The following is a 12,957-nucleotide window of genomic DNA, read 5'->3' as shown; positions in this document are numbered from 1 at the left end:
ACATGCTGGGGCTGCCAGGTTTCATCTTGTTTTTAAAAGTTTTTGGCTAATATGGACAGTGTGGCTTTATGCACAGTGAAGAATAAGTAGAAATATTTGACTGAAGTTGTTTACACCTTGTCTAATTGAAGAGAAACAGTTATTGTGCTGAATAAATCAGTAACTGTAACAGCTGTTTTCCAGACTTAATATTTTACTGAGCCAGGAAATCTGTTTCAGACCTTAACATGTAAACATGACAGCAAAAAACAGGTTTGAAAATTCAATTTTCACCTTTTGGAAGGTGTGTCACATGTAAATGTAGTGGCAGTCTCCCTTCATACAAGTATGTTACAAACACCTCTCCCACTGACACAAAGTAAAACAAAGATCAATTTAACATACAAAGGAAGTATGTGTACAAGAGATTAATTGAGTTGGCCTACCATAATACTCACTGCTTTTAAGATTTTTGTGCACGTGTTCCAATAATTTCAAATTGTAAAAATTATCTATGCAAACTGGAATAATTATTCTAAAATATTTTTATTGTTTATTGCAATCATAAATGGAAAAAGAAAGTTACCAACATCTAGATTTTCAGATTGACAGATTCACATGTATTATCATTATTTCTGCATCTACATCTACATGATTACTCTGAAATTCACAACTAAGTACCTGACAGAGGATTCAGTGAATCACCTTCAAGCTATCCCTCTACTGTTCCACTCTTGATGGTAATTGTGACAAACAAGCAATTAAATATTTCTGTGTGAGCTGCATTTTTCTTATTTTATCATTATGATCACTTTCCCCTATGTATGTGGATACCAAAATAATATTTTCTCAATTGGAAGAGAAAGTTGATGACTGAAGTTCATGAAGATCCTGTCACAATGAAAAATGCCTATTTTTTAATGACTACCACCCCAATTCACTTATCAAGTTCATGTTACTCTCTCCTCTATTTTGTAATAATAAAAAATGAGCTGCACTTCCTTGGACCTTTTTGATGTCCTCTGCCAGGCTCATTTAACAAGGATCCCACATTGCACAGTAATACTTCAGAAGAGGATGGACAATCATTGTGTAACTAGTCTCTTTAATAAACCTGTTGCACTTTCTAAGTGTTTTGCCAATAAATCACAGTCTTTGGTTCACTTTACCCACAACATTATCTATGTGATGTTCCAATGTAAGTTATTTGTAACTGCAATCCCTAAGCATTTAGCTGAATTTATAGCCTTTAGATTTGTGTGGTTTATCATGTTTATGATAGAAGGTTGCATACATGGAAGAACCCTGGAGATACTAAAAGGTATCAGATAGATTATGTAATGGTAAGACAGAGATTTAGGAACCAGGTTTTAAATTGTAAGACATTTCCAGGGGCAGATGTGGACTCTGACCACAATCTATTGGTTATGACCTGTAGATTAAAACTGAAGAAACTGCAAAAAGGTGGGAATTTAAGGAGATGGGACCTGGATAAACTGAAAGAACCAGAGGTTGTACAGAGTTTCAGGGAGAGCATAAGGGAACAATTGACAGGAATGGGGGGAAAGAAATACAGTAGAAGAAGAATGGGTAGCTTTGAGGGATGAAGTAGTGAAGGCAGCAGAGGAACAAGTAGGTAAAAAGACGAGGGTTAGTAGAAATCCTTGGGTAACAGAAGAAATATTGAATTTAATTGATGAAAGGAGAAAATATAAAAATGCAGTAAATGAAGCAGGCAAAAAGGAATACAAACGTCTCAAAAATGAGATCGACAGGAAGTGCAAAATGGCTAAGCAGGGATGGCTAGAGGACAAATGTAAGGATGTAGAGGCTTATCTCACTAGGGGTAAGATAGATACTGCCTACAGGAAAATTAAAGAGACCTTTGGAGATAAGAGAACCACATGTATGAACATCAAGAGCTCAGATGGAAACCCAGTTCTAAGCAAAGAAGGGAAAGCAGAAAGGTGGAAGGAGTATATAGAGGGTCTATACAAGGGTGATGCACTTGAGGACAATATTATGGAAATGGAAGAGGTTGTAGATGAAGATGAAATGGGAGATACGATACTGCGTGAAGAGTTTGACAGAGCACTGAAGGACCTGAGCCGAAACAAGGCCCCCGGAGTAGACAACGTTCCATTGGAACTACTGACGGCCTTGGGAGAGCCAGTCCTGACAAAACTCTACCATCTGGTGAGCAAGATGTATGAAACAGGTGAAATACCCTCAGACTTCAAGAAGAATATAATAATTCCAATCCCAAAGAAAGCAGGTGTTGACAGATGTGAAAATTACCGAACAATCAGTTTAATAAGCCACAGCTGCAAAGTACTAACACGAATTCTTTACAGACGAATGGAAAAACTAGTAGAAGCTGACCTCGGGGAAGATCAGTTTGGATTCCGTAGAAATATTGGAACACGTGAGGCAATACTGACCTTACGACTTATCTTAGAAGAAAGATTAAGGAAAGGCAAACCTACGTTTCTAGCATTTGTAGACTTAGAGAAAGCTTTTGACAATGTTGACTGGAATACTCTCTTTCAAATTCTAAAGGTGGCAGGGGTAAAATACAGGGAGCGAAAGGCTATTTACAACTTGTACAGAAACCAGATGGCAGTTATAAGAGTTGAGGGACATGAAAGGGAAGCAGTGGTTGGGAAGGGAGTAAGACAGGGTTGTAGCCTCTCCCCGATGTTATTCAATCTCTATATTGAGCAAGCAGTAAAGGAAACAAAAGAAAAATTTGGAGTAGGTATTAAAATCCATGGAGAAGAAATAAAAACTTTGAGGTTCGCCGATGACATTGTAATTCTGTCAGAGACAGCAAAGGACTTGGAAGAGCAGTTGAACGGAATGGATGGTGTCTTGAAGGGAGGATATAAGATGAACATCAACAAAAGCAAAACGAGGATAATGGAATGTAGTCGAGTTAAGTCGGGTGATGCTGAGGGTATTAGATTAGGAAATGAGACACTTAAAGTAGTAAAGGAGTTTTGCTATTTGGGGAGCAAAATAACTGATGATGGTCGAAGTAGAGAGGATATAAAATGTAGACTGGCAATGGCAAGGAAAGCGTTTCTGAAGAAGAGAAATTTGTTAACATCGAGTATAGATTTAAGTGTCAGGAAGTTATTTCTGAAAGTATTTGTATGGAGTGTAGCCATGTATGGGAGTGAAACGTGGATGGTAAATAGTTTGGACAGGAAGAGAATAGAAGCTTTTGAAATGTGGTGCTACAGAAGAATGCTGAAGATTAGATGGGTGGATCACATGACTAATGAGGAAGTATTGAATAGGATTGGTGAGAAGAGAAGTTTGTGGCACAACTTGACCAGAAGAAGGGATCGGTTGGTAGGACATGTTCTGAGGCACTAAGGGATCACCAATTTAGTATTTGAGGGCAGCGTGGAGGGTAAAAATCATAGGGGGAGACCAAGAGATGAATACACTAAGCAGATTCAGAAGGATGTAGGTTGCAGTAGGTACTGGGAGATGAAGAAGCTTGCACAGGATAGAGTAGCATGGAGAGCTGCATCAAACCAGTCTCAGGACTGAAGACCACAACAACAACAACATCATGTAACTGAAATTTAGTGGATTTCTTTCAGTACTCATATGGATGACTTTAAAATTTATATTGTCACCACTTTTTGTACCATAAAAGTATCTTGTATAAATCATTTTGCAGTTGGTTTTGATCGTCTGATGTCTTTACAAGATGATAAACAACAGTAACATCTGCAAAAACATGCCTGGTTACACTGTTTCATGAATTGTTAATGTAGATCAGGAACAACAGAGAGCTTATAACACTTCCTTGGGGAACGCTATTTATATCTTCTGTTTTATTCATCAACTTTCCATCAGTTATTATGAACTGTGATCTTTCGGACAGGAAATTATGAATCCATCTACATAACTGATACAACACTCCATAGGCACAAAAATTAATTAGAAGCTGCTTGTAGGGAACAGTGTCAAAAGCTTTCCAGAAGACTAAAAATATGGAATAAATTTGGTGTCACCTGTCAATAGCACTCATTACTTTGTGAGAATAAAGAGCTAGTTGTGTTACACAAGAACAATATTTTCTCCATCCATGTGGCTATTTGTCAATTAATCATTTTCTTTGAGGTAATTCATAATTTTTGACACAGTGTGTTCCAGAATCCTACTGCAAATTGATGATAATAATATGGGTCTGTAATTCAGTGGATTGTTCCTATTTCCTTTCTTGGGTATTGATGTGACTTGTGCAACTTTCCAACCTTTAGGTACAGATCTTTTAAAGAGTAAGCAGTTGTAAAATGGCTGCTAAGTAGATGTGATGTACACATACAGACAAACAAATGATTACAATTTCAGAAAGATTGGATGATTTATTCAACAGAAAGAACTTCACAAATTGAGCAAGTCACTAACAGTGGTCCACCTCTGGCCCTTATGCAAGTGATTGTTTGGCTTGGTTTTGATTGATAAAGTTTTTGGATGTCCTTCTGCAAGTATTGTGCCAAATTCTGTCAATTTGTTGTGACAGTCTGTTACAATCCAGAGATGACTGGCGAGCCCTGCCCATAACGCTACAAATATTCTCAATTGGGGAGAGATCTGGTGAACTTTCTGGCCATAGTAGATTTGGATAGCACACAAACAACTGGTAGAATCTCTTGCCATGCGCTAGCAGACATTATCTTGCTGAAATATAAGCCCAGGATAGCTTGCCATGAAGGGAAACATAACAGAGCATAGAAATTTTTTGACCACAATGCTCTAAGGGTGGTGCAGATGACAAACACTTGGGCCCTACTATGAAAATAAACTGCAGTAGCCACCAGAAAGATCGCGGGAGGTGCACATCGACACGGCGCGTCATGGTCAGTAGTTGCCGCAAGTAGAGTCCCGTCCACAAGTGGGCACGCGAGAATTCAGACGCGACCTCTGCCGGCATAACAACAACAACAACTCTGGCAGCACGGGCCGTGCCCAGTCAGTCAACATCGGGCATGCCTAGGACACAGTCTTGGTCTACGCTAAGTGAAGTGCGACGTAAGCGTGAACAGTGTTACTACACAATTGGTGACGAGTAGGGTCATTCTTTCGCGTGTTGCGTCATTGTTCCGGTTTCACAGCTTCTCCACGGCATGGTGGATTTAGTGCGGGTTTTGGTTGAGCGGCAGACGGAGCTCATGGCCACCATGAAACAAGTGCTTCCGGCGTTGCTCTCCACGCCGTCTGTTCCAGCGCCGTTCCCTCCTGCCTTTCCCCCGTATGACGAGACGGCGGAGGATTGGGACGCATATGAACATCGCCATCGGCAGCATTTCCAGGCGTTTCATGTTGTCGATGCAGAGGTATGTCGTGCTCTCTTCTTGTCTTGGATATATCCCTCGCTGTATCAAGTTTTGCGGCAGCTAGCGCCATTGCAGGATCCCTTGTCCTTGTCTTTTGACACATTGTGTTCATTGCTGTCTTCATATTATCACCGCCGCACGCATGTTGTGGCGGCTAGGGTCGAGTTCTACCAATGCAAGAAACAGCCCCATAAGTCTTACCGGGCGCGGGCCACTACCCTGCACGGTCTTAGTCGCAAGTGTCATTTTGTCACGGAGCAGTCGTGGGAGTCGTATGCCCACATTATGGTACGTGACATCATTGTTCGTTCGGCCCCTGATGGGGAGGTCCGGCAATGGGCCCTGCAGTTAGAACACCCTTCCCTCGAGGAAGTCCTGTCCATTGCTCAATTGTATGAAGTCTCTCACGCTGCAGGTCAACAGCTGGAAGCGTGGTGTGATGTCGCAGCAGTTCAGGGCGGCGCGGCCGCGTCCGGGATGGACGATGTGCGAGCGGTACAATCCAGCCATTACGGCCGCTCCCGCACGGTGCGTAAACAGAATTCAAGCCGCCGGCCCCTGTTGCCGTCCTGTGCATCGTGCTATATACATCATGATCAGTCAGAGTGCCCCCTGCGTTGGGCCGTTTGTCGCAAATGTAATAAAAAAGATCACGTTGCTAAAGTTTGCCACTCAGCTGCAAAAGAATCGAAGGAAGCAGGTACAGAGGACATGGACATTGACATTCAGGAAGTTTCATCGGGCCAGGCTCCCGATGCATCGGCAAGCAAACTCTTTATCAAGGTGTCAGTTCGGTCGCGCCGGTTACAACTGCAAGTAGATACGGGCGCGGCAGTTTCGTTGTTGAATGCCCGAACTTATTCCGACCTTGAATCACCCCCATTGGCGCCAGTTTACCGGCATCTACGCGGTTATGGTAAACAGTTCATTCCCCTCCTGGGTCAATTCACTACCAACGTGACTTACAAATCAGTCACTCGGCCTATTACTTTTATTGTTGTCAGTGATGCGAGCTCCGCTAACCTTTTTGGCCTGGATGCCTTTCAAGCTTTTGGTTTTTCTATCGCTGACACCATACAGTTGGTCTCCGAAGATGAGCCCTATCAATCATTGGAATCTTTGATCTCAGACTTTCCAGATATTTTTGAGGAGGGCCTGGGGTGTGTTTCAGATTTTGAAGCTCACTTAACGTTGAAGGCGTCGGCTCGTTTTCTACGTGCGAGGCAGATTCCCTTGGCTCTCCGCTCCCAGGTAAAGGAAGAGCTAGACCGGCTGACAGCGTTAGGAGTCGTTCTTCCCATTTCTTCTAGTGAGTGGTCTTTGCCCCTCATTATTGTAAGGAAGCTCTCGGGAAAATTACGTCTTTGTGGTGATATCAAGGCCACCATTAATTCCCAATTGGTGGTGGACACCTATCCTTCGCCTCGTGCTGATGAATTGTTCTCCGCCATGGTGGGAGGCCAATATTTTTCGAAAATCGATCTTTCGGAGGCTTATCATCAGATACCACTTGATGAGGACTCCAAACGGCTGGCGGTCTTCAACACCCCGTTTGGCCTTTACTAATACCAGCGGTTGGCCTTCAGACTCTCCAGTGCCCCGGCGATATTCCAGCGTTATCTTGAGCACGTCACGTCGACAATCCCTCATTGTATTAATGACCTGGATGACATAATTGTCACAGGTCGCAGTACGAAGGAACACTTGCACAACCTTCGCACCCTCTTTCTCAAATTCAGGTCTGTGGGCTTGCATTGCAACCTGCATAAGCCAAACTTCTTCCAACTGTCCATTGAGTATGTGGGCTACACCATCTCTCGGCACGGCATCCAGCCACTAGGAAGTTTGGTCCAAGGTATCATCGACCTTCCTCGGCCTGCTTCGCTGAAAGAGTTACAAGCTTTTTTAGGCAAGATAGCCTATTACCACCGGTTCATTCCCAGGGCTTCCACCATAGCCCATCCCCTGTACTGCCTTCTGCGCAAGGGTGTTCCTTTTGATTGGTCACCTGCATGTGAGTGACCGTTCACCTTGTTGAAGGGCCTCCTCACGTCAGTGCCATGTTTGGCTACTTTTGATCCCCATAAGCCATTGGTCCTGGCTACAGATGCTTCACAGTATGGGGTGGAGGCGGTCCTGGCCCATCGCAACGCAGATGGTTCCGAGCAACCACTGGCATTTGCATCTAAAACTCTTAGTCCCGCACAGGCCCATTACTCCCAGGTGGAAAAAGAGGTTTTGGCCATTGTCTACGCTGTTACCAAGTTTCACCCTTTCTTGTGTGGCATGAAATTTCAGTTAATCACTGACCCTAAGCCGTTAATATCATTATTTGGCCCCGCCTCTCAGATTCCGGATAGGGCTGCCCACAGACTACAGCGCTGGGCCTTGTTCCTCTCTAAGTACCATTATGACATTCATTTTCGCCCTACCGGACAGCATGCCAATGCCGATGCTCTTTCCCATCTTCCAGTGGGCCCGAATCCTATGTTCGATTGAGAGGAGATTATGTGTTCTCATTGGGATGTGGTGTCCCGCCAAGCAGTTGATGGCTTCCCAATCACTAGTTCTCGAGTCGCCCGGGAAACGGCAGCTGACCCGGTTCTCTGGCAAGTAGTTCGCCTCATTCAGCAGGGGTGGTCATTCCGCCCTCCGGGACGGGCCTCGGACACTTTTCGTAATTATTTTATTCTATGAGACTGCCTCTCAGTCTTGGAAGGAGTTCTCCTTCTGGCTACCGATGATACAGCTCCTCACGTGGTTGTTCCTGCAAGTTTACGAAGGGAGGTCCTCACGTTATTACATGCGGGGCACTGGGGTGTTTCCCGTACTAAAACCTTGGCTCGCAGACATGTGAACTGGCCCGGTATTGACAGAGCAATTGAGCACTTGGTGGCCACCTGTTCCCAGTGTCTGAGCTAACAGGCATCTCCCAGGGCAGCGTTCTCTTCATGGCCGCCGGCAACCCAAGCATGGGAACGTGTTCACATCGATTTTGTGGGGCCGTTTCTCAATGGCTTTTGGCTCATTGTCATTGATGCTTATTCCCGATTCCCATACATGGTTTGCTGCTCCTCAACCACTTCAGAAGTTGCAATCCAGGCACTAGCAAAAATCTTTTCTGTGGAAGGTCTGCCAATCACCCTGGTCTCGGACAATGGACCACAGTTTCTTTCACAGACCTTCCAGGATTTTTGTAGGCGCTTCGGTATTCGGCACGTTTGCTCTCCCCCATTCCATCAACAATCAAATGGGGAAGCCGAGTGCATGGTGCACACATTTAAGACACAGATGAAAAAGTATGTGCACGAATTTCCTGCGGAGGAAGCATTGACGTTTTTCCTGACGGCATACCGGACCACACCAATGGGAGAACGCAGCCCCGCAGAGCTCCTTCATGGGCGTCAACCTAGGACTCTGCTGCACCTCCTCTGACCTGGTCCTCGCCAGTCTTTGCAAAACGGAGTACCTGGCTTTCCACTGGGTATGTCGGTCTGGGCCCGTGGGTTTGGTCGCAATCCACGTTGGATACCGGCAGTGGTCCTGCGCCGAAATGGCCGCCAGCTCTATACCTTGCAGGCGGGGGATCGGGTGGTACGTCATCACCCAAATCAGCTTCGTCCACGTTTGGGCACCCACCCTCCGACCTCTCTGACACCGGCTTCCCCATTGCCGGCACCTGTGTTGGTTTCACAGGGGACGTTACCGCCTCTCCCCGCTGTGACTCTGCCGCACTGTGCTGGTTCTCAGCCTTGGCAGCCTCCAGTAGCTCCAGCACTGGCATCGCCATCGTTCGCAATGCCCCAGTGAGAGCCGGCCCCCCTCGCAGGCCCGGTTTCTCAGGAGGCTGGTTCACCTGTGGTCGTCCCTTCCCCATCGTCCCCGCCACTGGGTCTTGCCCCTCCTGAGGTGTAACAGGATCCGGAGTTCGACAGCTTGTCGCCCGTTCTGTCCTGGGCTCTGGTTGTGGGACTACGGGGGCCTCTTCGTGTGGGTCACCTTCAGCCGTATTCGAAGGTTCCAGCTCGAGTGTTGGCAGATCCTCTCGACTCCGGCCTTCCAATGGATGTGGAGGTCATCGCTCCTGCCCGACGCTCCACCTTACAATGCAGTGGATCACAGTGGCTTCACCCCCCGAAGGAGGAGGAGTGCAGTAGCCACCAGAAAGATCGCGGGAGGCGCACATCGACACGGCGCGTCACGGACGGTAGTTGCCGCAAGTAGAGTCCCGTCCACCAGAGGGCACGCGAGAATTCGGATGCGATCTCTGCCGGCATAACAACAACAACAACTCTGGCAGCACAGGCCATGCCCAGTCAGTCAACATCGGGCATGCCTAGGACACAGTCCCGGTCTACGCTAAGTGAAGTGCGACGTAAACGTGAACAGTGTTACTACATAAACGTCACTCCAGACCATCACACTTGGTATTGACTGGAGTAAAAGTGTCTTCAGTAACGAGTCCCACTTCTAGCTGAACCCTGATGAGCACAGAAGGTGTGTCTGGAGACACCTCAGGTAGCACTAGGATATTATCATGCCATTTCTTTTCAAAGCAGGTCTTCTTTGGTTGGCATCCAGGCACTCTTGCAGCACAGTGGTATATCAATGATATTCTATAAATCATATTGTTACCATTATGGGCAATCCATCATGGACTTACATTTCAGAAAGTTAATATCCACCTGCACATGACGAGAGATTCTACTGCTTGTCTTTGTGCTTGCCAAATCCTACCTTGACCAGCACGCTAGCCAGATCTATTCCCAGCTGAGAATGTTTGGAGCATTATGGGCAGGGCCCTGCAATCATGCCTGGATTTTGATGGTATGTTGCACCAACTGGACAGAATATGGCGTGATATCCTGAAGGAGGACATCCAACAAGTCTGTCAATTAACACCAAGCCAGGTAACTGCCTGCATAAGGGCCAGAGCTGGACCAATGTATTATTGACTTCCTCAATTGCAAAGCTCTTTTTCTGAAATTTTAAGCATTTGTTTGTATTTGTATGTACATAACATGTACTGATTTCTACCCCATTTGGATAATTCCTTCATGGTGCAGTGTCATTGTTGTTGTTTTGTTTTTATTTACTTTTTATTGTGTTAGGGTGTATTCAGCCTCAGTAAACCCAAATAACTGTAGGAGATAAATGACAGTTTTTTTACACACACACACACACACACACACACACACACACACACACACACACAAACAAACAAACAAACAAACAAACACACTCAGACACACAATCAACTAATGGAAGCTACAAAGATCATCATCCACCATATACTTAAGATTGTGAGCCTCTAGACATCTCAACATCTCAAGCATATGGTTAGTGGATATCTTTATTCCTTCTATGCATACCACCACAGTTTTTTCAGTATAATAGTAAGCAAAATAGATAACTGTATACTTTTTCACCTTCTGGCTTCCACATATTCATAAATGGGGCCAATTGCAGATAAACCTTTTAAGGCCTTTGGTTCTTGGAGAATGAAATATGATGGTTCAAGTTTAGAATGCATAAATGTTGATCTATCACAGGTGATTTTGCTAGGGTATGCAACCATAAGCCTTGCTGCTTTATTCACAGGTCCACCAATCACAGTATATTCTCTTCTTTGTGGGTGTCCAACAACACCACAGTATGTAACTCCTGAAAAGGAGCAAGAAACTAATAATGAAAGAAATATTTAAAGAAAAATTAAATGTTGGGTACATTAGTCCTAATTTCATACTATGTGCATATGCATATTGTTACATACTTGACATTACTGTATGCCTTATTGATTTCTATTTACTTATAGTGTACAGGGTAATTATAATTAAACTTACAGTATCAGAATGCTGTAAAAAACCAAATGCTGCCCAGAATTATGTCAATTTGAAAAGAGCCATACTATCCCATGTGCATAACTGCACATGTTTTGCATCCTATAGTTGAGGGAATTCACCAAAGCAAGTTTGTGACATATCAGATGAAAAAATTGGGATTTAATTATCCTAAGGTCAAAAAAACACATAAAAAGCAACAATGACATCATTTTTAATTGTCCTGAGGCCAAAAACTATGCAAAAAGAAACAATGCAGTTGATTTTTAATTGTTCTGAGGCCACAAACCACATAAAGGCAACAATGAAATTGGTTTTTAATTCTCACAAGACTAGTGCAAGACATGTTCAGTATGCTGTCCATCGTTTTCTGCCACAAGTTGAAATCAAGAAACAGTATGTTCCACAACATATTCAAGTGTTTCAGGTACCATGTTCAGAATGTGTTGCACAGTGCATATTTTCAGTTCAGTTGTGTTTGTAATCAGAGCATTGAACACAGCATCTTTCCCATAACACAACAGACAGAAGTCAATCTGTATGATCTGGATGGCCAGGCTGTAGGGAAATGACAGGAGACTTCAGTCTCAAAATGGTCAGATTCATGAGCAGCACTGACTCTGTTCAATTTGTGTGTTTTGGTAAGCGTCCTGGGCACCCATCGCACACACAACTTGTGATGATTTAGTTGATCAGTTACAATTTCCTGGAAAACAGTTCTAGAAATGTATAGGTAAAATGCATGCAGGTCATCAATTGTCAAAAGACGATCAGAGGGAAGATGTTCTCCAATTTTATGCTCCATTTCATCAGTCACAACAGACAGCTTCCATGTCTGTCTTCATCATAAATTTCCATCCTTCCAAAATTGAAATTCAATAGCCATTGTTACCACATACTGCCTTGACATTACATCCTCTCCATAAACTGAAATAATTTCTTGATGAATTGCAGCAGTGTTCATGCCCTTAGCATTTAGGTAGCGAATTACAGTGCTTACATTACACTTGGTGAGAGCCATTATCAAACTGCTCATTTCTAAGAGTCACCACATCACTATTCAATGAGCTACTGATTGCTGGGAATGCTCTTCCCTTCCACTGGCTTCCTGCTACATGGCAGTGGTACCAACTTCCACCACAGACATTCCATACTAAAGCTACATTTCTTGTAACCTTAGTTTCCAGACAACCCTTCATAAATACAGACCAAGGTAAGCATGTAAGCAGATCAAGCAAAAACCTGATGGACAAAAATGTATAAGCAAGAAAGAGCATTGTCTTCTAAAAAGATGACACTAAACTCACAGTCAATACTAACAGTAGTAATATCAACATAAGCACCAATAACAGTAGAACTGGTGAAGACACCAAGAACCATAACAAAATCAAACATAGTGGCCACAGTATTGACAACAGAAATGGCAAAAATAAGAACAATAGTAACAGTAGCTCTAACAGCACAAACACAAACAGGACTGACAATAATAATGTCATCACATTTGTGATTTGCTATTCTAAGGCAAGAGTTGTTTACAGGGATGTGGTAAACAGACTGGCTTGTTGAGCTTGCGTAACTTTCAAACTCCACTAACTTTATAGCTTCTGATTATGTCTCCAACATAGCAGACAAAACATTAGGGGCAGAAGTATGCCTTGGACCATGCCCTAATGCCGATAAAACACAATTCACCAAGGTCACAAATACTGGTAATAAAGCATTGTATACTCAGCAGTTATGCACTTGCATAAATACAGTGCTACATGAAACAAGACTAAGTA

This window comes from Schistocerca americana, chromosome 5, assembly GCF_021461395.2.
Source record: "Schistocerca americana isolate TAMUIC-IGC-003095 chromosome 5, iqSchAmer2.1, whole genome shotgun sequence".
In the NCBI taxonomy this organism is placed as follows: Eukaryota; Metazoa; Arthropoda; class Insecta; order Orthoptera; family Acrididae; genus Schistocerca; species Schistocerca americana.
The sequence above is the reverse complement of the archived record's forward strand: the minus strand, read 5'-3'. Positions refer to the sequence as shown.